Here is a 23,225-nt window from a genome sequence, read left to right on the forward strand (position 1 = left end):
CTGAAGAAATTGCTCCCAGGGATCTGCTCGTGGGTTATCCCCCTGGTAGAGTAGGGATGAGCTGGAGGCCAGTGGTCCTTATTTAGTTTGTGCCTTGAAATTCAGGAGGGTGTAATACCTAATGGCACTGGCTCCCTCATTCCCTGTCTTCTTCCTCTCCTGGTCTGCCTCATGGAAAACCTCTTCTGCAAGGAAGTATTACTTGTTCAAAAGTTTCCTTTTTAGCAGCACTATACATTTAAGAACTTTAAAAAAAAACAAAAAAAAAAACCCACAGTATTGCAGCAATCAGCAGAGAGCTGCTTAGGGCCAGGCAGCACAAGTAGAGTTGCAGCTTTCTCCCGTGATGTGGGGTCCAGCTAGAAGCTGATTTTATCCACACAAAGGAGTGGCGACTCTGCGCACCGAAGGAATTCTGGTGCACTCATATATAGACGATTGGTTAATTCGAGCAAAGTCTGAGGAGGAATGTCAGCATTCAGTAGTTGGGGTAACCAATCTTTTGCAAACTCTGGGCGGTCAATTTTGACAAGAGGAAACTGCCGTCCCATCTCAGGATTTGGAATATCTGGGGGCTTGCTTCGAGACGAGTGAAGGTAAAGCCTTTCTTACCACAGATAGGCGATTGAAGCTTCAGGTTAAAAAAAACTATTTTGCACGAGGAGTCCCAGGATCTGGGATTATCTTCAGGTATTGGGGGCCATGGCGTATAAACTGGACCTGGTTCTGCTCAGATGAGACTGATGCAGAGAGCTCTTCTCTCATGTTGGAGTCCTCAGTCACAGAATTTTGACATTAGGCTTCCCCTTCAAGATGAAGCCAGATTTGAGTCTTTCCTGGTGGTTCTCGTGGGACAATTTGTTGAGAGGAGGGGACTTGTAAGTCTCAGATCAGGCAATGGTAATGATGGATGCCAGTCTGAGTGGTTGTCAGGGACAAACAGCTCAGGAACTCCTGGTTCATCAATTGTCTAGACACTCAAGCAATCAGGAAGGCACTGCTATTTTGTGGGAGTGCTGTCAGAAAATGCAGTGCTAGATATAATATGCATGATATATAAACACAGGGATGAACCAAGAGTCCAGTGGTCTACGGAAGCAGGAATGTTGATCAGGTGGGCAAAACGGCATTGAAAGTTTCTCTCGGAGTCTAATGTTGGCAGAATGGAGAATGTGCGGGTGGATAGTCTGAGCAGGCATAAACTGGATCCCAGGGAAGGGGAGCTGGGATAGGAAGCATTCTCTCTTTTGTCAGATCTAGGTGGGGAAGTCCTCAGATGGACTCAATGGCGTTCAGGCTAAACGCCAAGGTATTTCAGTCAGAGATGGGATTTGGGATTGGAGGGCCTCGACTTCCTGTCTCAGCCATGGCTTTCTGTACGTGTTACCTCCTTGGCCTCTGATAGGAAGAATGTTAAGATGAATAGAGCAGCATCGAGGTCTGGTGATCCTGGTAGCTCTGGAGTGGCCCAGAAGGGAGGGTCCATTGCTATTACATCAGGTTCATGGTCTTCTGCATCAGGGTTTGATTTTTCTTAGAACAGGTGGATCAATTTTGTCTTGCAGCTTGACTCCTGGAAAGAGGAGGTCATTACAGCTCTGTTACAGGCCAGAAAGAGTTTGATGTCTTTGATTTTATATATATATGCATTAGGAACGTGTTTGAGGCTTGATGTCAGGAGTCCGGTTTCTCTCCATTTCAGGCTTCCATGCCAATTATCTCTCCTTTCTTGCAGAAAGGGTTACAAAAGGGTTTGGCCATGAACTCCATTAAAGTAAAAGTGGCATTATCCTCTTACATGGCAAGGTTGAGGGATCTTCTGTACCTTCACATCCGGATATGATATGCTTTTTAACAGGTGTAAAGGATTTGCGTCCACCTATTACGCATTTGAACCCACTATGGAATTTCAAATTGGTTTTAAAGCCTTTTGCAAGCCTCCTTTTGCACCAATTAGAAGGGCATCTGTTAAAGATCTTACTCTCAGGCTCATACAGTAAACTGTGCGGGAGAGCCAGCGCTCAGAGGCGAGCGCCCGCTCTCCCAAATGCGCGCCCAGGCCCCTCTCCTGGGCGCGCGATTCAATATTTAAATTAGGGCCCGCGCTAATAAGGAGGCACTAGGGACACTAGCGCGTTCCTAGCGCCTCCCTATTGGTGGAAGCGGCGGCTGTCAGCAGGTCTGACAGCTGACGCTTAATTTTACCGGCGTCTGTTGTCGAACCCGATGACAGCCATGGGTTCGGAACACAGATGCCGGCAAAATTGAGCGTCCGTTTTCCAACCTGCGAGCTGCGGGCAGATTTTTTTTTTTAAGAAGATTTTTATTTTTTTTATTTTTGGGGCCTCCGACTTAATATCGCTATGATATTAAGTCGGAGGGTGAACAGAAAAGCAGGAGTTAATTTCTGAGAGTAAAATGTGCGGCTTGGCCGCACATTTTGCTTTCTGTATTGCGGGTGAATACCTAATAGGCTCATCAACATGTATTTGCATGTTGCGGGCGCTATTAGTTTTTGGGGGGTTGTCCGCACGTTTTCCACGCGCTATTACCCCTTACTGTATAAGGGGTAATAATAGCGCATCAAAAACGCGCGTCTGAATGGGGGCTAACTGTGCGCTCAGCCGAGCGCACCGTTCTGTATTGGCCTGTCTGAAAGCAGTGTTTTTGATATCTATTTGTTCGGCGAGACGTATTTCAGAGTTGCAGGTGTGGTCTTGAAGGGACCCTTTCCTTCAGTTTTCAGAGGAGGGTGGTTCTATCCATATGGTGCCTTTTTTTGTCTGAGGTAGTTTCCACTTTTGAGGTAAGTCGGTGAATTGAGTTTCTGGCTTTCAAGAAGCCACAGAGTGAAGATACCACCCTGGCTAAACAACTTTGTTTTCGAGGTCCACAGGACTCTTCTGAGATATCTGAAAATTATGAATCGTTTTTGCAGTTTGGATCATCTTTTTGTGGTGTTTAGTGGGCCCAACAATCCTCTCTTGTTAGATGGATTAAGGAGGCAATTGCATCTGTGTCCATTTATGAGGGCCTAGAAGTACCGGTAGATCTTTGAGTCCACTCTACTAGGGCTCAGGCGATGTTTTGGGCCGTGTGAGAGAGGGTTTTGCCTCAGAAGATCTGTAGAGGGGCCACTTGGACTTCTTTGCTCACTTTTGTCAAACATTACCAGTTAGATGTTTGGGCATCAGATATGACAGTGTTTGGTGCGAGGGTCTTGTGAGCAGGGTCTTTCTAGTGTAGGGTGGCCTGGGTATATCCAATGCATCTGGACTAGTCTGAAGGACGATAAGGAAGGAAAATTTGGTTCTTACCTGCTAATTTTCTTTCCTTGTGTCCCACCAGACCAGTCCAGAATCCTGTCCTTGGTTTCTGAAGACTGCTCATCTGATCTGTAGCTACATTTCTCTTGTTTGTGTGTTTCATTGGTTTATTTCTGGTGTTTCGACTCTCTTGGAGGGGTTTCAGGTCTAAATTTTGGGTTTTATCTATTTTTTTTTAATAGTTCACCTGCTCAAGGGAAGAAGGGGCTTTATTCTAGCTTTGTTACAGATTTACTGAAGTCACTGCGGGTGGCACAATAGCTTAAGTACCAAGAGTGCAGTGAAGCTTTTGTTCTTTGTCTCCATGCTGGTAGGGGAGAAAAATTCATGCATCTGGACTGGTCTGGTGGATCTCAAGGAAAGAAAATTAGCAGCAGGTAAGATCTAGTTTTTCCATTAGAGAAAGTCCCTGTGCCACAGAGCTTACAATCTAATCAAGACAAACATACAGGACAAAGGAGACTTTGGGAATTTCATTTATTAAGAAAATGATTAAAATCAATAAGGTTCCTCTCTCCCCTCCCCCTTTCTCTGAACTCCCTGCTTCCTCCTTCTTCTATTTCCTGTAGCTCTGGACTATTAAAGCATAAGCATGTTCTCCTTATGTTATACACACCCTTGCATGGCTGCAGAATCTGCTCCCAGGTTTCATCCATTTCCTACTCTTACATGTATGCCCGTGCACATGCAGTACTTACTCCATTACATATAATAACCTCTCTTCTTTCTTTCAAACAGCCTTTCATTGACAGTGATCATGTGATTCACAGTTATTTCCTGCCCAGGGAATATTCAGTACTCCTCCCGGTGGTGACTGGGCTCCTCTTGCTGTTATCTGTAGGTGAGTAACAAGTGCTATTCCAAGCTATCAGCCATGCCAGCTTCCTCACGCCTTGCCAGCTAGGAATGCCAGTTGTGTAGACTGCTTTATTCACACTGTCGCTAACATTTTGCTAAAGGCGGACGTGTAGACTTTGGGGTCCATTTTCAGCCGCTGTCTGGCCAGCAGAGTTTATTTATAAATTTATAGTCCGTTTATCATAAATAGGTACTAAGCGGATTAAAAGTGCCCATACATATTTAAGTTAGGAAGATGTGTTTTTATCTGGCTAATTTTGTCAGATTAATCACTGGTGCTACTTAACATACCCAGCTATGTTAAGGATAGTTACATTTATCTAACGTTGGGACTGCTGTAGGGTCCAACCAGAGTTAGCTGGATAACTGAATATTAGAGTTAGCCTGATAAGTTAGTTAGCGTCACCCCCAAAATATCCCTAGAATGCATCCAACTTGTATAGCTAAGATTTAGCTGGATAACTTGAAGACAGCCAACCAGCAGGGATTTTCAAATCCTACCATTTGTGTGGCGAAAGTACGAATGGCACTGAATATTGGCCTTTTTGTGTTCTTGATTTCTGTGGAAGAAAATAGCTGCAGGATGTCTTTTATAATTAGTGAAGAGCTGAATTAGTAAACTGTATGAAGGAAAGAGACCTAGAAACTAAGCTATCTCATCAGATGTCAAGGATTGAGAGGACAGGATCAGCCTGATAGCTCAGTGATAGTGTTGTGTGCTGCTGTTCATTCCTCAAGCAAAGTTCCTGTTTATCAGGTCAGCCGGGGCTGTGGAAGCAGCCTTCATAGCTCTTGGAAAAGAAGTCCATCACAGGATACTGACTTCATCTAACAAGGCTCCGGGTGCATACATGCATACTGCGTTAGAGAGGGAGTTGCAGGTGGCTGCAGTGACTGAGCTAGATGGTGTTTGCGATGGGATGAAAATAGGGAAATCCCCTGGGTAGCTGTGAATAAAGGCTTATACCATATCTCCAGCTGAGCTATTAAGTCAAAAGGAGGAAACTTTCAAAATTGAGCTTTGGATTGAGAAATGCATGTCATTGGGAGGTTGAGCTATAAATTGTCCAATTGGTATAAATTGCGGTTGGCTAAGACTGATACACAAACACTAGATGCCCAATCAGCTTTCTGCAGTGCGGGATTAGGTCTTAATGTTACTGCTTAGTAGCTGATAGGCTTGTTTCTACAGATTAGTAAAACTTGTTTTATTGAAGCCTGTTTCCAGGAAACCCAATTTAAATGATTACAACACTCTTGTATAGACTGTTAAGGCTTACAAGATGGTTATTGCTCCCTGAGTCTCTTGTCTTAAATGTCACATGGTTCTTTGCCCTAAGATCTTTTCTTTTTGGGACAAAGTCTTTCAAATATATCATATCATATATATAAACCTCCTTCTTGTGGTAAATGGCTTTTGCTTGTGAGTTTAAAAAGATTAATTCAAATAGCAATAATAGCTAAGTACTGTATCTTGTTATATTGGCTTAAAAATACCTCACCACCTATTACATGACTAACTGGATGCAATCTGAATGTATTGATGTTTTTTATTCTTCTAGGAGAGTGGCTAAGGAATATGTGTTAGCTTGGAAGAATTTTTATTTCCTTTTGGAAATGAGAGGCAAACTACAGGCAGCGCACTATTCCACAGATTGATCTGTTTTTAGAATGTAGTTTTACGTCTCGTGTGTGTAGGACTATGTGTATGGGTGTCTCTGTGCTTGTGGTGTGTTATTACCTAGGCAACATTATTTCTTCTTTAAATTAGATGTGACATTACCGCTCTTGACTGCCCAATGCTAGTGCCTAAATACTTTTTTATTCTAATTATAAACTTGTGCAAAGTGTCACTTTTTGTTTCCTTTGTCTGTGCTTGTATAATGTGGGATCTCTATACATACTGCTGGCCAAAAACAGGATTGAGAGGACTGTATGAATAAAGGCAGAATTGTAAGGAATTGGGTGAGAGATACAGTATAAGATATTGCAGGAATTGTCTGATAAGAATATAAATCAAAGGTCCATCGAGATCAGCATCCACTCTTCCACAGTGGTCCATCTGGTCACAAGTATCTGGTAGTATCCCAAAAAATAGAGCCAGTCCTTCTTGCTCATAAGCAGGGATAAGCAGTGGCTTTCCCAAGTCTACAAGGCTAACAATAGTTTATGGACTTGTCCTTCCTGGAACTTGTCCAAACCCTCTTTTGAACCCAGCTACACTAACTGCTTTTACTACATTCTCTGGCAACAAACTCCACTGTTTTACTTATGTGCTGAGTGAAAAAAAAATACTTTCTCTGACATATTAGTTGGATTATTCTTCCCTATATGCATCACTTTGCTCTTGCCCATGTATTAGCTTCATGGAATGTGTCCTAGTCCTGTTGAAAGAGTAAATAACCGTTCCCCGTCGATCTGTTCCACCCCACTCAAAATCTTATAGACTTCTATCTCCTCCAGGCTGATGAGTTCTAACTTGTTTAGCTGTTCCTCACAGGGGAGCTGTTCCATCCTCTTTATCATTTTAGTTGCCCTTCTGCTATATCTTTTTTGAGATGGGGGTGACCAGAACTGCACACTATTCAAGGTTTCACCACATTTTGATACAGAGGCATTATGATAGCCTGTGCTTTTTTTTTTTTTTCCCATTCTGTTCCTAATAATACTCAACATTTTGTTTGGGTTTTTTTTTTGACACTATGTACTGGGCTGTACGTTCCTGTGGTGTAACAATTGGAGATCCAGCTAGGACTGGGGAACCCCCACAGGGGCAGCACAGGATTTCTAGGCAGGGTAGAGAAAGATCTTCTGTCTGAACCAGCTACCTCCCCTGCAGGTTGAATCCTTGGGTTCTGCTGGCTGGCAGGATTTAGCTGGAGCTGGAATATGGCACAGGCTGGGCTGGAGACATAGCTGGTACCAAGGGCAAACAGGCGCTGGAGACAAGGCTAGTACTGAGGGCAGGCAGGAGCTGGATATTGGCAGGCTGAAGACATGGCCTGGAACAGGAGACAATCCTAGGACTGAAGACAGGTAAACAAGGGCTTGAAGTAAGGGCAAGGCCTGGACTGGAAACAAGGAATTGACAGGACTGGATCAGGACTAGAACAAGCAAACGATAAACAAGAACGCCCAAACAGGGCACAAAGCTGGGCTAGGTGATCTAGAAGGCCACAAGGTAGGACAGGGAGGCCCAGGAGGCTGCAGAAAAAGGTAGGGAGGCTGAGGTAGGCCAAAAAGCAAGGCAGGAGGCAGAGAAAGCACAAGGCAAGAAAGCAAGGCAAGGATGGCCAGATCAAGGAACCCAGGTAACTTGATGAAGAGGCAAGGCGTGTATGGAAAAGCTGGGTTAAATAGGTCTGGAACTGCCGCATCTTGTGATCAGCGAGGATGTGGTTAAAGTGCTGTGAGCGAGGCTCACTGATGACCTCTGCTGGCAGGGGGCTGTGTAGCAGGCAGAATCATGAAAATTAGTTGGATTATTCTTCCCTATATGCATCACTTTGCTCTTGTCCATGTTATATTTCATCTTCCGTTTTAGATGCCCAATCCCCAAGTCTCACAAGGTCCTCTTGCAATTCCTCACAATCTGCTGGTGATCTAATAGCTTTGAATAATTTGCAAATTTTTGAATCACCTATGAATTTAATCACATTACTCTTTTTTTTCTTTTTTTGGATCATTTATAAATATATTTAAAAAACACTGATCCCAGTTCAGATCCCTGGGATACTCTGCTCTTTACCTTCTCCATTGAGAGAAATGACCTTTCCTCTCATTCCTCCTGTTTCCTATCATATAGCCAGTTAGTAGTCAACAGCTGGATATTGCTGCCAATCCCATGACTTTTTTTTATTTCCTGATGAGTATTCTGAAAATCCAGATACACTACTGTATATCTACTAACTCAGCCTTGTCCAGTTGTTTAACCCCTTCAAAAAGATCTAGCAGATTTGTAAGGCAAGATTGCCCTTTGCTAAATCCATGTTGGCTCTGCTGCATTAGTCTGTGACTATCCAGATGCCCACTAATTTGTTCTTCAGTAGCTGTCGTTAAACTGTCAGCAAATTTCTCCTAGGACAGGCAGAATGTAGTCCTCTCATATGGGTGACATCATCAGATGGCGCACCGGCATGGAAAACTTATGTCAGAGTTTCTAGAAACTTTGAATGGCACACAGCATACCCAGCATGCCACTGTCCATGCATCCACGCGGGGTCCCTCTTCACACTCTCTTCTTTTCCACGGAGCTATCTTCTTGCGGTGCTCTGCTCTCTTTTTGTATTTCCTGGTTGGTTCCAACTATTCCTGTGCCGGGTCCATCTTCTTCCTACCGGCTTAGTTAGTAGGGTGGCGCGGTAAGTTTGTTCTCTCGTCTGTGTGGTCGATTCCCAGTGGTGTCTTGCTCTCGGTGGCCGCTGGGCCTTCTTGTAATGATGTTGTCTGGATTTCTTCAAAGACCCCAGTGTCCGTGGACCATGTCTCTCACCGACCCGCGTAAGGTATATATTCTCTGCCTGGGGGCACCGCACAACGTTAGGGGGGTGTCGTTTTTGCAACCAGATGACCCCCCAAAGGCTGTCACGCCCATCTAGACAAAATGGAGAAGCTCTTTGGTTCCAAAAAATCTGAACCATCTACTCTGAGAGGCTGCAGGGAGCCGATGGACACCAAGCCTTCACTGTCCACTCCCCCTCCAGGGCCCCCTCTGGAGAGAGGGGCCGGGGATCAGCTGTCATCGGTGTCTTTGTGCTCCAGGACGTCGGGATAGTCTCCATCCTCCTCGGCACTGGGGAAATACCAGTCCGAGCACAGAAGGAAAATCCCGGAAGCATCACCACCGGTTGCCGTCTTTGCACGGCATCAGGCTCAGGTTAGCACCGGCACCTGCTGTGATGCCCCTGATGCAACTCCGTGGAGAGGAGGCACCATCCTCCATCGAACCTGGGAGTCTCAGGCATTCCCTACCTTGGGGCTCCAAGGGAGATCTGGTGAAGCTTCCCCTTCCTCAGTCTGTCTTGTCCTTGGCAGACTTTCAAGAGGAGTTGAATCGCAGGGTGCAATTGGTGGTGGACCGAGCTCTGCAGGGCATCGAGCTGCCAGCCCCGCCGATGCTTCCACCGGTACCAGAGCTTGCACCCTTGATGGCACCACTGCTGGAGTGCTTATATGTCCTTCTTGGCATCCACCCCATGCAGCCGCTGCCAGTGCCCGGGGGCCCATCGATACCCCAGCGGCTACTGTTGCTTCCTCCGTCTGGTGCAATTCCCATTATGGGTTCCTCTGAGGAGGAAGGCCTGGCACAACCTGCAGCACCGCTGAGGCCCTTAGTTCCGTGACCGATGTTCCCCAGTCAATGCCCTTTGTGCCGAAGCCGAGGGACCTGATAGGATGACTCGGGGGGGATCTTCCCTTGGACCTGTCTCATCTGGAGGAGTGGCACTGATCCCTGCCTGAGGACTTGACCTTTGCACGGTTTGACCGGGCTGTTGCAGAAACCATTCCATTTCAGCTTCTGACTGAAGAGGATGCCAAGCATAAGATGCTGGAGATTCTCAGTTTGTTGATGCCCCGAAGGAAGTGGTGGCTGTTCTTGTACATGAGATTTTCAAGGAGTTACTCCTTAGAATTTGGAAACACCCTATCTCTATGCTTCTGGTAAATAGAAAGGCTGATGCTGTTTATCTGGTACAGCAGGCCTTGGGGTTTGAGAGGCATCAACTCCCACATCACTCTATTGTGGTGGAGTTTGCCCTCAGGAAGACCAAGCATTCCTGTACCCATGCTTTCGTCCCCTCCAGGTCGAGAGCACAGAGTGCTGGATGTGCTGGGCAGGAAGGTGTTTCAGGGCACTATGTTGATTGCCCATATTGCTTCCTACCATCTGTACATGATGCAGTACTCTCAGAACCTCTGGAAACAGGTCCAAGAATTATCTGAGCGTCTGCCCCAGCAGCAACAGGAGGCTTCTTTGGTTCTTGTCCAGCAAGGCTTGGAATGCGGCAAGCACAAAGTGCATGCCACCTACGAAGTGTTCAAAATGTCCAGATAGGATGGCAGCGGCGGGCATTGGTGCCCTCAGGATGGACTGGCTCCGAGCCACTAATCTCCAGCTGGAGGTCCAGGAGAAGCTCATGAACCTCCCATGCAGTGGTAAGAACCTTTTTGATGATAAGGTGAGGGATGCTGTGGCTCAGTTGAAGGATCACCACGAGACCCTTCAGCATATTTCAGCCAGTACATTGGACCCACCGTCCTCAGCCAGGAAATCCACGCAGCAGGGCTGACAGAGGTCTTTTTACTGCCAGAGGAAATATTATTCAACGGTCTCTCTTACCCCTGCTCAACGTATGAGCTCTAGGGGCCAACTAAGTCAGCAGCGGACCCCCAGGCCTCAACTGGCACCCCAGCCAAGCCCATCTATGGGGTTTTGACTGACTGTGAGGGAGCATAAGCCAATCACGCATACCCTGACGTCAGACCCTCAGGTCAGAGGCTGGCTGCGGTTCTTCGCGGACTGCTGGCCCAGTGTCTCCTCAGACCGGTGGGTCCTGTCCATCATTCGTCAAGGGTATCGACTCAACTTTCTGGGTGTTCCTGTGGACTCTCCCCCCGTGCCCCTCTTGGGATCAATCCTCGCATCAGGAAATACTCTTGCTGGAGCTCTCCTCCCTTGTAATGGCCAGAGCAGTCGAACCCATCCCACTGCGACAGCAAGAGAGGGTGTTCTATTTTCATTATTTCCTGATTCCAAAGAGAACAGGGGGGCTCCACCCTGTTTTGGACCTGAGAGCCTTGAACCAGTTTCTAAAAAGAGAAAAGTTCAACATGGTCTCTCTGGGCACCCTGATTCCCCTCCTACAAGGAGGGGACTGGCTTTGCTCCCTCGATCTCAAGGATGCATACATCCACCTCAAGATCTTCCCAGCCATAGGAAGTATCTTCAGTTTGTCGTGGGCGAGAGACATTTCCAGTACAGGGTGTTGCTGATCGGTCTCTCCTCAGCCCTCCATGTCTTCAAGTGCCTAGCAGCAGTGGGAGCATATCTCCACCATCTTGGAGTGCAGGAGTTCCCCTACTTGGATGACTGGCTGGTCAAGAGCACCACCCAGGAGGGAGTGCTTCAGTCCTTGCACTTGACCATTCAGGTGTTGGAGTCCCTAACCGAAGTCCCCTATGACCCCGTCACCACAGTTGAGCTTCATCGGTTCCTGGCTGGACACTTCTCATGCCAGAGCCTATTTGCCTCATGATTGGGTGCTCTCACTGGTATCCCTTGTGGGTCTGGTTTGCCGGAGCCAGCAGGTCTCGGCCCGCCTCATGCTCCATCTTCTGGGTCACATACCTTTCACTGTCCATATTATGCCCATGGCTCACTTGCATATGTGCAGGGCCCTGTGGACCATGCGGTCCCAATGGCAACAGGCCACCCAGTACCTCCACGTGCGCATCCGCATTACTCCGCCTCTCCAGACCTCCTTGTCTTGGTGGGAGAGCCTGGCCAATTGGAGCAGGGAGTTCCTTTCCAGTCTCCCCCTTCCCAGGTTGCGCTCACCACGGATACATCGACCCTGGGTGAGGAGCCCATGTGGAGGGCCTCCACACGCAGAGTCTGTGGTCTGCTCAGGAAGCTCAGTGCCAGATCAACTTCCTAGAGCTTCGAGTGATCCGCTATGCGCTCTGGGCATTCCGGGATCGCTTGTTCAGCAAAGCGATCCTGATCCAGACCGACAACCAGGTGACAATGAGGTACATCTACAAGCAGGGAGGTATGAACTTGTTCCTCCTGTGTCGAGGGCTTGGTCTCAGGGTATGCTGCTCTGAGCTGTGTTCCTTTCCAGGATGGAGAATGTGATGGCAGACCGACTGAGTCAGGCCTTCCATCCCCACAAGTGGTCTCTGAATCCAGCAGTGGCAGGCCAGATCGTCACCTCTAGGGAACTCCAGATATGGATCTCTTCGCCTCTCCCTGCAACAGCAAGGTGAAAAACTTCTGCTCCCTGTACAGGGGGATGGCAAACCAGCCACAGATGCCTTTGCCTGCCATTGGGGCAGGGGCCTCCTGTACATGTATCCTCCGCTTTCTCTGATGATGAAGACTCTCCTGAAGCTCTGGCAGGATAGGGGAACCATGATCCTCATAGCCCCTCACTGGCCGAGGCAGATCTGGTTCCTGCTCCTGCAAGATCTCTCTATCAGGGACCCAATTGGTCTGGGGACTTCCCCCAACCTTGTCACACAGGATTAGGGTAGTTTATGCCATCCCAACTTCAGGGCGTTGTCTCTAATGGCCTGGATGTTGAGAGGCTTATTCTGTAGCCCCTTGACCTGTCTGATAATGTATCTTGGGTCCTGGTAGTGTCCAAGAAGCCTTCCACTAGGAAGTCTTATGGCCTGAAGTGGAGGTTTGCCATGTGGTGTGAGCATCATAGGTTAGATCTGTTCTCCTGCTCTACACCAAAACTGCTTGACTATCTGCTACATCTGTTGGATGCTGGCTTGAAGACCAACTCCATTATGGTACACCTGAGTGCCATCTGGGCCTACCACCAGGGGGTGGATGGCTCGCCCATCTCTATGCAGCCCTTAGTGGGGCGTTTCATGTGAGGTCTGCTACAGTTAAAGCTTCCTCTGCGTCGTCCTGCTGTGTCCTGGGACCTTAATGTGGTGTTGGCTCAACTCATGAAGGATTCTTTTGAGCCACTGCGCACCTGTGACCTGAAGTACCTGACTTGGAAGGTCATGTTTTTGGTCGCAGTCATTTCAGTGCATGGGTCAGTGAGCTTCAGACGTTTGTGACATACCCACCATACACGACGTTCTTTCATGATAGGATGGTACTGTGCACACATCCTAAATTCTGCCCAAAGTGGTGATGGATTTCCATCTGAACCAGTCAATCGTCTTGCCCACTTTTTTTTTTTTCCCAAGCCTCATTCACACCAGGGCAAGCAGGCTCTGCACAACTTGGATTGCAAGAGAGCCTTGGCCTTCTACCTGGAGCGGACAGCAGGGCACAGGCAGTCCACGCAACTCTTCATTTCGTTTGATAAGAACAGATTGGGAGTTGCGGTTGCTAAGCAAATCCTGTCTAACTGGCTGGTGAATTGCATCTCCTTCTGCTACGTGCATGTGGGACTACAGCTTGGGGGGCCATGTCAAGGCTCATTCTGTTAGAGCCATGGCAGCTTCGGTGGTCCACCTGAGAGCAGTCCCTGTGTTTGAGATCTGCAAGGCTGCAACGTGGAGCTCCCTCCATACGTTCGCTGCTCACTACTGTTTGGACAGAGATGGGCGACATGATAGCAGCTTCAGCCAGTCTGTCCTCTGGAATCTTTCAGGTTTCAGGAGAGGTAGAATCCAACTCTTCTTGCCTACGGCCCTTTTTTCGGGTTTAAGCTGTTTCCTGCTGTTACCAACAGCACCTGTGTTGTTGTGCCCGTTGGCACCTTGTTGGGTGCCTATTGGTCTTGCTTGTTGTTCGGGAACAGCCTGTAGCTAGGGATTCACCCATGAGTGAGGACTACCATCCTGCTTGTCCTAGGAAAAATCAGGATGTTAGTCCTCATGAAACCTGCCTGCCACTCCACGGAGTTGGGTTTCTCCTATGTTTTTTTATTTTTTCATAATTCTATGTTACGAGACTGAAGAGGGACCCCACATGAACGTGTGGATAGTGGCATGCTGGGCATGCTCAGTGTGCCAGTCAAAATGTCTAGAAATTTTGACATAAGTTTTCCGTGCCGGGCTCAGTCCAATGATGTCACCCATGTATGAGGACTAACATCTTGCTATCCTAGAGAATACATGTTACAGATAAGCAACTCTGCTGTCTGTATGTATAATACACAATATGTACACTGTCTATCTTATCTGTAATTGCAAATGTTTAAGATTTAAACCCATTGTGTCCCAAATTTTTTAAGAAGCTATGCTCTAAATAGGACACTGGGGCAAAAAATTAGGAACTAAAAGTCTGACCTGAGCATGTGCATAAATGTTTCTTTTCTTTAGTTTGTGCAATATTGCATATCTTACAGACTATGGAGTGAATTTTCAAAGGGGTTTCACACGTGTAAATAGCATGTATGCATGCACGTGCTATTTTATAAATGCCGAGAGTGTGCACATATTTTCGGTTTTGTACATATATTTAACCAGGTAGGGGGGGAAAAGGGGTAATCCAGGAATGTTCTGGGTGGGGTTAAGAAGTACTCATGGAAATTGCAGATTTGTAAGAGAGAGAAACATATAGGTTACCAACCTTATTTATATACTTTTACACCTGCTGATTGGTGCAAGAGAAGTCGGTTATGACTGGCTGCAATTTTTGGTTAGGAGATATGGGTAAAATGCTAGAGGGTCTACAGGAACTGGAGATCTGGTGGAGGTATCAGCAAACTGGTGATTTCAAGTACTCACACATACTTTAAAATTATATCTGCGTCTAATGCTGGGGGTTTATGATAACCTGATTATTTTGTGCCTAAATTAGGCGCTATATTCAGCTGAACCTAGGAGCCTGTTTTCAGCTAAAATTAACTTACTTTTTATTAGCCTAAAAGTTAGGTCCTTAACTTTTAGGCCCAATATTCACTTTTTGAAATTTAGACTTCTAAAGTAGATGCCTAGTTCTGAAAATCATTACTCGGCTTCTAACTTTGTTTCCATGCCCTAACCCACCTCCCCCCATAGCCACCCACTTCTTAGGAGCTTAGGAGTTTTTATCTTTTCTTAACTGCTAATTTATTCCTTTACTTTATGTAGTTTTTAGCTGTTACTATTTTATGAATATTGTATTTCTGACCCTGTTTTATCTTGTGTAAACCAATGTGAAGGCTTGTCCGATGTATCGGATGTGAAGGCTTGTCCGATGTATCGGTATATAAAACTTAATAAACCATTAAACCATTTAGGAACTCGGCTGTAGTACATTTTCAAAAGGGTCAATTTAGGTTCCTAACTCCAAAAGTTAGGGGCCTAAACCTTTTGAAAATTGACCTTCTTTCCCTTTGAAACTTGCTGCAGATACAGTGGACACACTTGCACCTGCTTTTTATGTGGGCAGATTAAAAAAAAAAAATAATAATAATAATAACTTGACAATTCAATCTAAGCATATTATTTTTCAGTCCTACCTGAAACATGCTCCTGGGAATGCTTCCATAAATGCCTGCATTGTGGAACAAAGCCCGTACGTTTAGCCTTATTGAAGGCGGGCAACAATCAGATGGCCAATTTATATGGGTATATCACTTACTACCAAGGAAATGACATTGAAAACAGTCTGCCCTGTGGAGATAGATGTATTAGGTTTGATTTCAATAGTATTTCTAGGGAGGTTGGTGATAGGTTAAGACATTTTTTTATTAGACTTCCTTCCTGTGAATTTCAGTGTGGTGGTTTTGTTTTTGTTTTACTAGTAATAAGTATACTATGCACAATCTGAAAAACACAACTACTAGGATATATATAAATGTAAAAAAACAGTTCCATTTTTATTTAAGCTGCTATGGCGACTGTTCCGGTAATGAAATACTCTTCTGCATGTTTAGGGATCTTTGTTTCCTTTGTGATGCTGAAGAGGCCTGAGAAGAAGTCTGAGTAATGCAGTCAGCGAGAGGAGGGCCTGAACCACTACAGGAAGATGACTTAGTCACTCCTGACATATATTTTGGAGAGCAGCTTCCGTCCTCCAATCCCACTGAATTTCCTATGGCAGCAGCATGTACGCACACAGGACAGGCCAGTGTTCCTTTACATGCGGCAGGAAATGCCTTCAACATACACTGATGGTAATGTTCAAAGGCATCTATGCACATAAAATGGCGTTATGGAAATTCCGTCAGGGGTTGTAGACACAAAATTATGTGCAGAAGCAATTTGCACATATTGCAAAAAGGCGTCCCCAAGGGTAGAATTGGGCTGAGGGAATCATTTGTATGTATACTGGTTTTCAAAATTATGCTTGTAAATGACTGCATGAATATTTACACTCTAGCAGATGTAAATGTGCATGCTTATGACGCAGTAAGGTTTTCAGAGCAGACATACGTGCATATGTCTGTTTTGAAAATTAAGGTGGAAGTCCGTATGAATTTCAGCTCTACGTAGGCTATCACAAAATTGGGCTCATTAAATGAAGGGCTATTGGCATGTCAGAACTCAGATGAGAGAAAAATATTTGGTTGGTCTCTTTCTCTCTTCATCTTCCTTACTTCACACTCTGAACTGAACAGGTCTGTGCTTGACTAGACATCTTGCCACTTGTGAACACTCCATTTAATTTACAGAAAATATGGATTAGTCAGCCAAGCACTGCAAAGCACCAAGTTCTCCATACTCGGAGGCAGGGCCACTGTTCATGTCATCCTTTCAGAGACCAGCAGCTATTGCACAGCTAGTGAAGGCCCTTGGTGATCTGAAAGCAGCAATAGATCCTGGAGTATGTTGTGCCCCATCTCAAGGCCAGGACTCTGAAATCCTAATAAAAACAGCAAGAAAGGGAAAGAGAGAAAAATCAAAACTTGCAGCATAGACAAAAAGCATAGTCAAAGACTGTTTTAAACTGTGCTCATGAAATATCTCAGTAAAAGCTGTAGGTGATGAATTAGTGTATGCCTTTGCCTTGTCAGGAGAGCGCACATCGTGTGTGTGTATATATCTCTGTCTCCTTAAAAGACAGCAGGTCGTGTATGTATTTGCGCTTTCCCCTTTGGAAGAGTGCATGTCTTGTATGCATGCATATCCTTCTGAAAAGAATGCATGCCTTGAGTGATTGCTAGAGAAACTGTGAGAGATTGGTACTGTGCATCACATTTGGTGAGGTTGTCCTATAAGAAGCAGCTTTCAGGAAAAGATTAAAATAGAGATGTAAAATATTGTGGGGATGATACTTGTTGAATCCAATAATTTTTATACTGGGTTTGAAAGGGAGCAATTGCTACTGGAGGAAGGAATTTAGTAGCTGCTGGATGTGAAATAGCTGCATCTTGGAAATAAAAAGTGCCTTCTAAGATGGCTGCCTGGTATAAGAGATTATGGAATATATACTTGATGGAGAAAACAACCAGTGTGAGCAATGACAGATGTGACAGATTTAAACAGAGCTAGTTACTGTTTGAAATTTACATGGGACATTATAATGGTGAATAATTACTGTAATCTTTAAGGGAATAGTTTTACTGAATAATTCAGTGAGCTTGTGAATGTATATATTTGGGATAAGTAGGGAAGGGAGGCAGATGGCGTGGGAAAGGCAATACTTGGGGGGGGGGGCAGAAATAAGATTGTGGTGGGTGATTCTGTCTATTAGATAAGTTTGTATTGATTATGGTTTTGTTGATATATTTTACTTTTGATGCTTTTTGTTATTGCTGTTTTCTAATAAAAAAAAAAAAAAAATTTAAAAAAGGAGTGCATGTCTTGTGTGCATTTGTGTTCTCCCACTCAGAAGTGTGCACACTTTTCGTGTGTGTCTGCCCCAGCTCCTAAGGGCAGGGTGTGTGTGTGTGTCTGCCCTCTAAGGAGAGTGCTGGCCATGTGCATGTGTGTCTTCCTCCTCAGGGCTGTTGTCTGTGTTTTCAAGCTAGAAAGCCTAGCAGACAATCATCTTAGTGAAAAGTCAACAAAATAAAAATTCTATCCTGTTTTGCTGGATGCTATCGCTCATGCACTCAACAATGGAAAATATATATAGCCAAATAACAGAGCCTTCTCACACCTGGTTAACTTCAAACTTAAGGAGGCAAGACATTCACCGTGTTTTTGTCAGGTGGCCGCATCGCAGCGGTGTGCGGTTGTGGCCATGCTGCACACTATCACCCCCGTAGCGTCAATGAAATAGGTATTTCTGGTGCTAATGCGTGCGATACATTATCGCCTGCAGCACTACAGGCCCCTCATTTAACTAAACCCCACCCAAACCCCTCCCCTTCCCCTCATTTACATTTTAACATCGCGATGCAGTAAGTTATCGCGATTTGAAAAATTATCCAGAATGTTTTTCATTTGAATTTAAAATAGCATTAGAAACACTAAAGCCTGGTAGGGCACTAGGCTCTGAAACATACACTGTGAGCAGCTCACTTATGCTGGTCCTCTAAGTCTAGATTACTTGAAGGCGTTTATTATGTCATACTGTTTGGCCACAGCAAAAGTCCCTCACTTTGGAAGAGAACTAATGTTATTGCCATCTTGAAGCCACAACACATCAAGTTTTGAAAAAACCCAAATGGTATATATTGATGCCTCCCCCAGCTAACCCTGCCTCTGATTCCACCTACTTTTCCTACAGGCAAAAGTACACTTGTTGGTGATCTTCACACATTCTTTTCTCCATCGACATTCAGAGCTGCATTAGCCATGATGTGTAGGTGACATCATCCTTCAGCACCATATGGACTAGCGCTGATGTACAGTGATGCCAGGACTTGTGCACAGGCTAGTTCTTCCTGACCAGATTCACGTGCTTTTGCCTACTTTGCCCATGTGACCAGGGCCGGTGCAAGGGTACTAGCTCCCTAGGCAAACCTTACAGTCTGGCACCCCCTCCCCATATACAATTTTAAATTATGCATTTATAACATATTTTACATGAAAAATGACATTCTGAGGTAAAATTAATATACAAGTTGTTGTGATAAATTTCATGCACTGTTGTGATGACAACAAGAAAACTTTGCATCTTGGAATTTATATGGCATCATACCTATTGTGATATATTTCGGCATGGTCCTCCCATATCAACACTTAAAGAATAACAACCCCATCTATGAAAAATAATACTACAAATATTACACCAGAATCTAAAATATCAATATACCTATCAGGAAAACAGAACAGGCTAAGCTACTCCAGATCCCTACAGAGAAACCACATGCTAAAAGAATGCTTCATCTCAGTCTTTGCATGCAGAACACAAACCCTCAGCAAATACAGAATAAAGCCACATAAAGTATAAATAGAAATGTGCAGACAAAAACTGAACAGTAAAACGCATCACGCCAGACTCTATACAGTGTAACAATGGAAAAACAAAAATTTCACCATTTCTCGTGAAACAAATCAATAAAATCAAGATATATAAATCATTAATCATAATTATAAAATCATACAAATAAAATAATTTCAAAACAGCTGATGAATAGAATATCTAATAATTAAAGACTCATGCAAATTTTGAAAGCTTTACCAAACACCAATAAAATATTTCAAACAGCAGACACATCACATACTACCCAATAATTAAAATGGTAGTCAATCAAGAAAAATGAACTTAAAAAGCCACCTTTACTTATCCTCTCCAGCAGTTCTCCTACTCCTTTCCCTTGCAGGGCACACCAGAAGCAGCAGTAGCTGCTGAAACTGTCCTCTTTCTTAGGGACCACAACCAGTCTCTTCTTGCTCTCTCACATACACACACCAGTCACACTATCAGGACCAGTTTCAGTCTCTCACACACCAATCATCTCCCTAACCAGTCTCAGTCTCTCGCACACACACAGACATCTCCCTGATCAGTCTTTCTCACACATATACACGTCACCTCTCTGGCCAGTCTCTCTCAATCACACAATGCTCTCGCTCTCTACTTACACACAAGCTCCCAATCACACACATGTTCTATCTCACTTACAAACAGGCTCAATCACACATGTGCCCTCTCTCATAGCTACAAGCCAGCCAAAAACATGCTCCATCTTTCTCGCGCACACACACATTGACACATACAAGCATCCTTCCTGACTCACACATACACCACAAACATACAGAAGCACCCTCTCTGTCTCACATACACATTACACTCTCACAGAAGCACCTTGCTTTCAGACTTGCAGCATGATTTTTCACTTTTACTAAACGTGAAAGTGATGCTCCCAACTGTTAAATAAGAAAACCACATTCCTATCAGAAGACGAAATGACACCCTTTCTTCAGGTTCTGTCCTCCCAAGGGACAGCCACCCATACCGTACAGCTTCTCTTGTTTTTCACTTTCAGGCAATAAAGCAAGTGTCTTTCTTCAAACTATCAGTTGTATGATTATTCATGTGGGAGATATGGAACAGAAAGACATCCTTAGTCAGCTTCCCTTTTAAATGGGAAGATTCCAGTCTTAGTCATTTAAAAATATACATTTTCTAAAGGCTTAAAAAAAAAAGCAAACCTGCTTCAGATTGGAACTATTCTAGTCTTCATGCTTAAAATATGCTTCAAAAAAATAAAACAAACCAAACCCCACCTGGCATCAGTATCTTAAATTTGTGATTTTGCTGAGATGAACATTTTAAATACTTTAAAAATTTTTTTTGCTTTAATATTTGTCTCTATCCACTTTAAGTTAAATTTTATTTTCCAGAAGAAGGATGCTTAAAATTCAGTAATTTCTTCTTTCATCCAACTTTTCAAAAGTTGCGCTACCAGCATAAAATTTGAGGTATATGTATTATCACATTTCATTTTTTTAAACTGGCAGAATCCCAACATAAAGGTTGTTAATACCTAGACCTACACCTAGATATTAAAAGAAAAAGTTTGATCAAATAGGATGCATGACCAAGTTTGTTAAAAAGTATGCCTTCCTACTAGAAGGGATATGTACCTCGTTTCCCCCATTATAGTACCCTTTTTTTTTTGTAGATCCCATCTAGGATAAAATTTCATATTTTTTATTCCCATAGTCATCTGTCAAAACACCTTGCTGCGTAAGGATGGTGTGCGCTTAAATAGCTACTGCCATAGGTCATGGACACGCAGTGTCGGATCTCTGTTTCTATGGTGGCCTGCATGGCGACAGGCCTCTGGATAGGAAGACTCCGTGCCACAGGCTGGAGGCCAGCCTTGAAGCTGGAGGTAGAGGGCCCTGTCTCACACACAGAAGCACCATTCGTTTTTCATATACGCACACACACACACAGAAGCACCATTCATTTCTCACATATATATACATACATACATACATACACACACACACACAAGCACCATTCCTTTCTCACATATACATACACACACACACACACACACACACAAACACAGACACACAGAAGCACCATTCCTTTCTCACATATACATACACACACACACAGAAGCACCACTCCTTTCTCACATATACATACATACATACATACACACACAAACACACACACACAGAAGCACCATTCCTTTCTTACATATACATACACACACACACACACAGAAGCACCACTCCTTTCTCACATATACATACACACACACACACACACACCATTCCTTTCTCACATATACATACACACACACACACACACATAGAAGCACCATTCCTTTCTCACATATACATACACACACAAGCACCATTCCTTTCTCACATATACATACACAAACACACACACACAGAAGCACCATTCCTTTCTCACATATACATACACACACACACACACACACACACACAAGCACCATTCCTTTCTCACATATACATACACACACACACACACACACCATTCCTTTCTCACATAAACACACACACACACACACCATTCCTTTCTCACATATACATACATACACACACACACAAAAGCACCATTCCTTTCTCACATATACATACACACACACATAGAAGCACCATTCCTTTCTCACATATACATACACACACACACGCACCATTCCTTTCTCACATATACATACACACACACACACAGAAGCACCATTCCTTTCTCTATACACACACACACAAAAGCACCATTCCTTTCTCACATATATATACACACACACACACACACACACATAGAAGCACCATTCCTTTCTCACATATACATACAAACACACACATACACACACACGCACCATTCCTTTCTCACATATACATACACACACACACACACAGAAGCACCATTCCTTTCTCTATACACACACACACAGAAGCACCATTCCTTTCTCTATATACACACACACACACACACACACACACACACAGAAGCACCATTCCTTTCTCACATATACACACACACACAGAAGCACCATTGATTTCTCACATATACACACACACAGAAGCACCATTCCTTTCTCATATACATGTACACACACACTGAGAAGCACCATTCCTTTCTCATATACATTCACACACACACTGAGAAGCACCATTCCTTTCTCACATACACACACACACACACACAAGCACCATTCCTTTCTCTCACACACACACACACAGAAGCACCACTCCTTTCTCACATACACACCACACACACACACACAGAAGCACCATTCCTTTCTCACATACACACTACACACCACACACACACACACACACACATAGAAGCACCATTCCTTTCTCACATACACACACAAGCACCTTTGCTTTCTCACATACACACAAGCACCTTTCCTTTCTCACGTACACACGCACACACACACAGAAGCACCATTCCTTTCTCACACACACACCACACACACACATAGTAGCACCATTCCTTTCTCACACACACAAACACACACCACACACACACATAGAAGCACCATTCCTTTCTCACACACACACACACACACACAGAAGCACCATTCCTTTCTCACATACACACCGCATACACACACACAGAAGCACCATTCCTTTCTCACGTACACACCACATACACACACACAGAAGCACCATTCCTTTCTCATGTACCCACCACACACACACACAGAAGCATCATTCCTATCTCACACACACACACACACACAAGCACCATTCCTTTCTCACATACACACACAAGCACCATTCCTTTCTCACATACACAGCACACACACACACACACAGAAGCACCATTCCTTTCTCTCTCTCTCACACACACACACACACAAGCACCATTCCTTTCTCACATACACATCACACACACACACACACAAGCACCATTCCTTTCTCACATACACACCACACACACACACACACACACACACAAGCACCATTCCTTTCTCACATACACACCACACACACACACACAAGCACCATTCCTTTCTCACACACACACCACACACACAAGCACCTTTCCTTTCTCACATACACACACACACTCACACACACACAAGC

General features: G+C 44.5%; 1 long non-coding RNA gene across 1 annotated transcript in view; it reads left to right on the forward strand.

The window, feature by feature from the left end:
- Positions 1-17,585, forward strand: part of LOC115096563 — a 34,442-nt gene extending 16,857 nt beyond the window's left edge. Inside the window, exons 2-3 of the long non-coding RNA XR_003858102.1 lie at positions 4,065-4,167; positions 15,743-17,585. This is a non-coding gene — a long non-coding RNA (uncharacterized LOC115096563). The remainder of the gene's footprint in view (positions 1-4,064; positions 4,168-15,742) is intronic.
- Positions 17,586-23,225: the final 5,640 nt, after the last annotated feature.

This window comes from Rhinatrema bivittatum, chromosome 8 (assembly GCF_901001135.1).
Source record: "Rhinatrema bivittatum chromosome 8, aRhiBiv1.1, whole genome shotgun sequence".
NCBI classification, from domain to species: Eukaryota; Metazoa; Chordata; class Amphibia; order Gymnophiona; family Rhinatrematidae; genus Rhinatrema; species Rhinatrema bivittatum.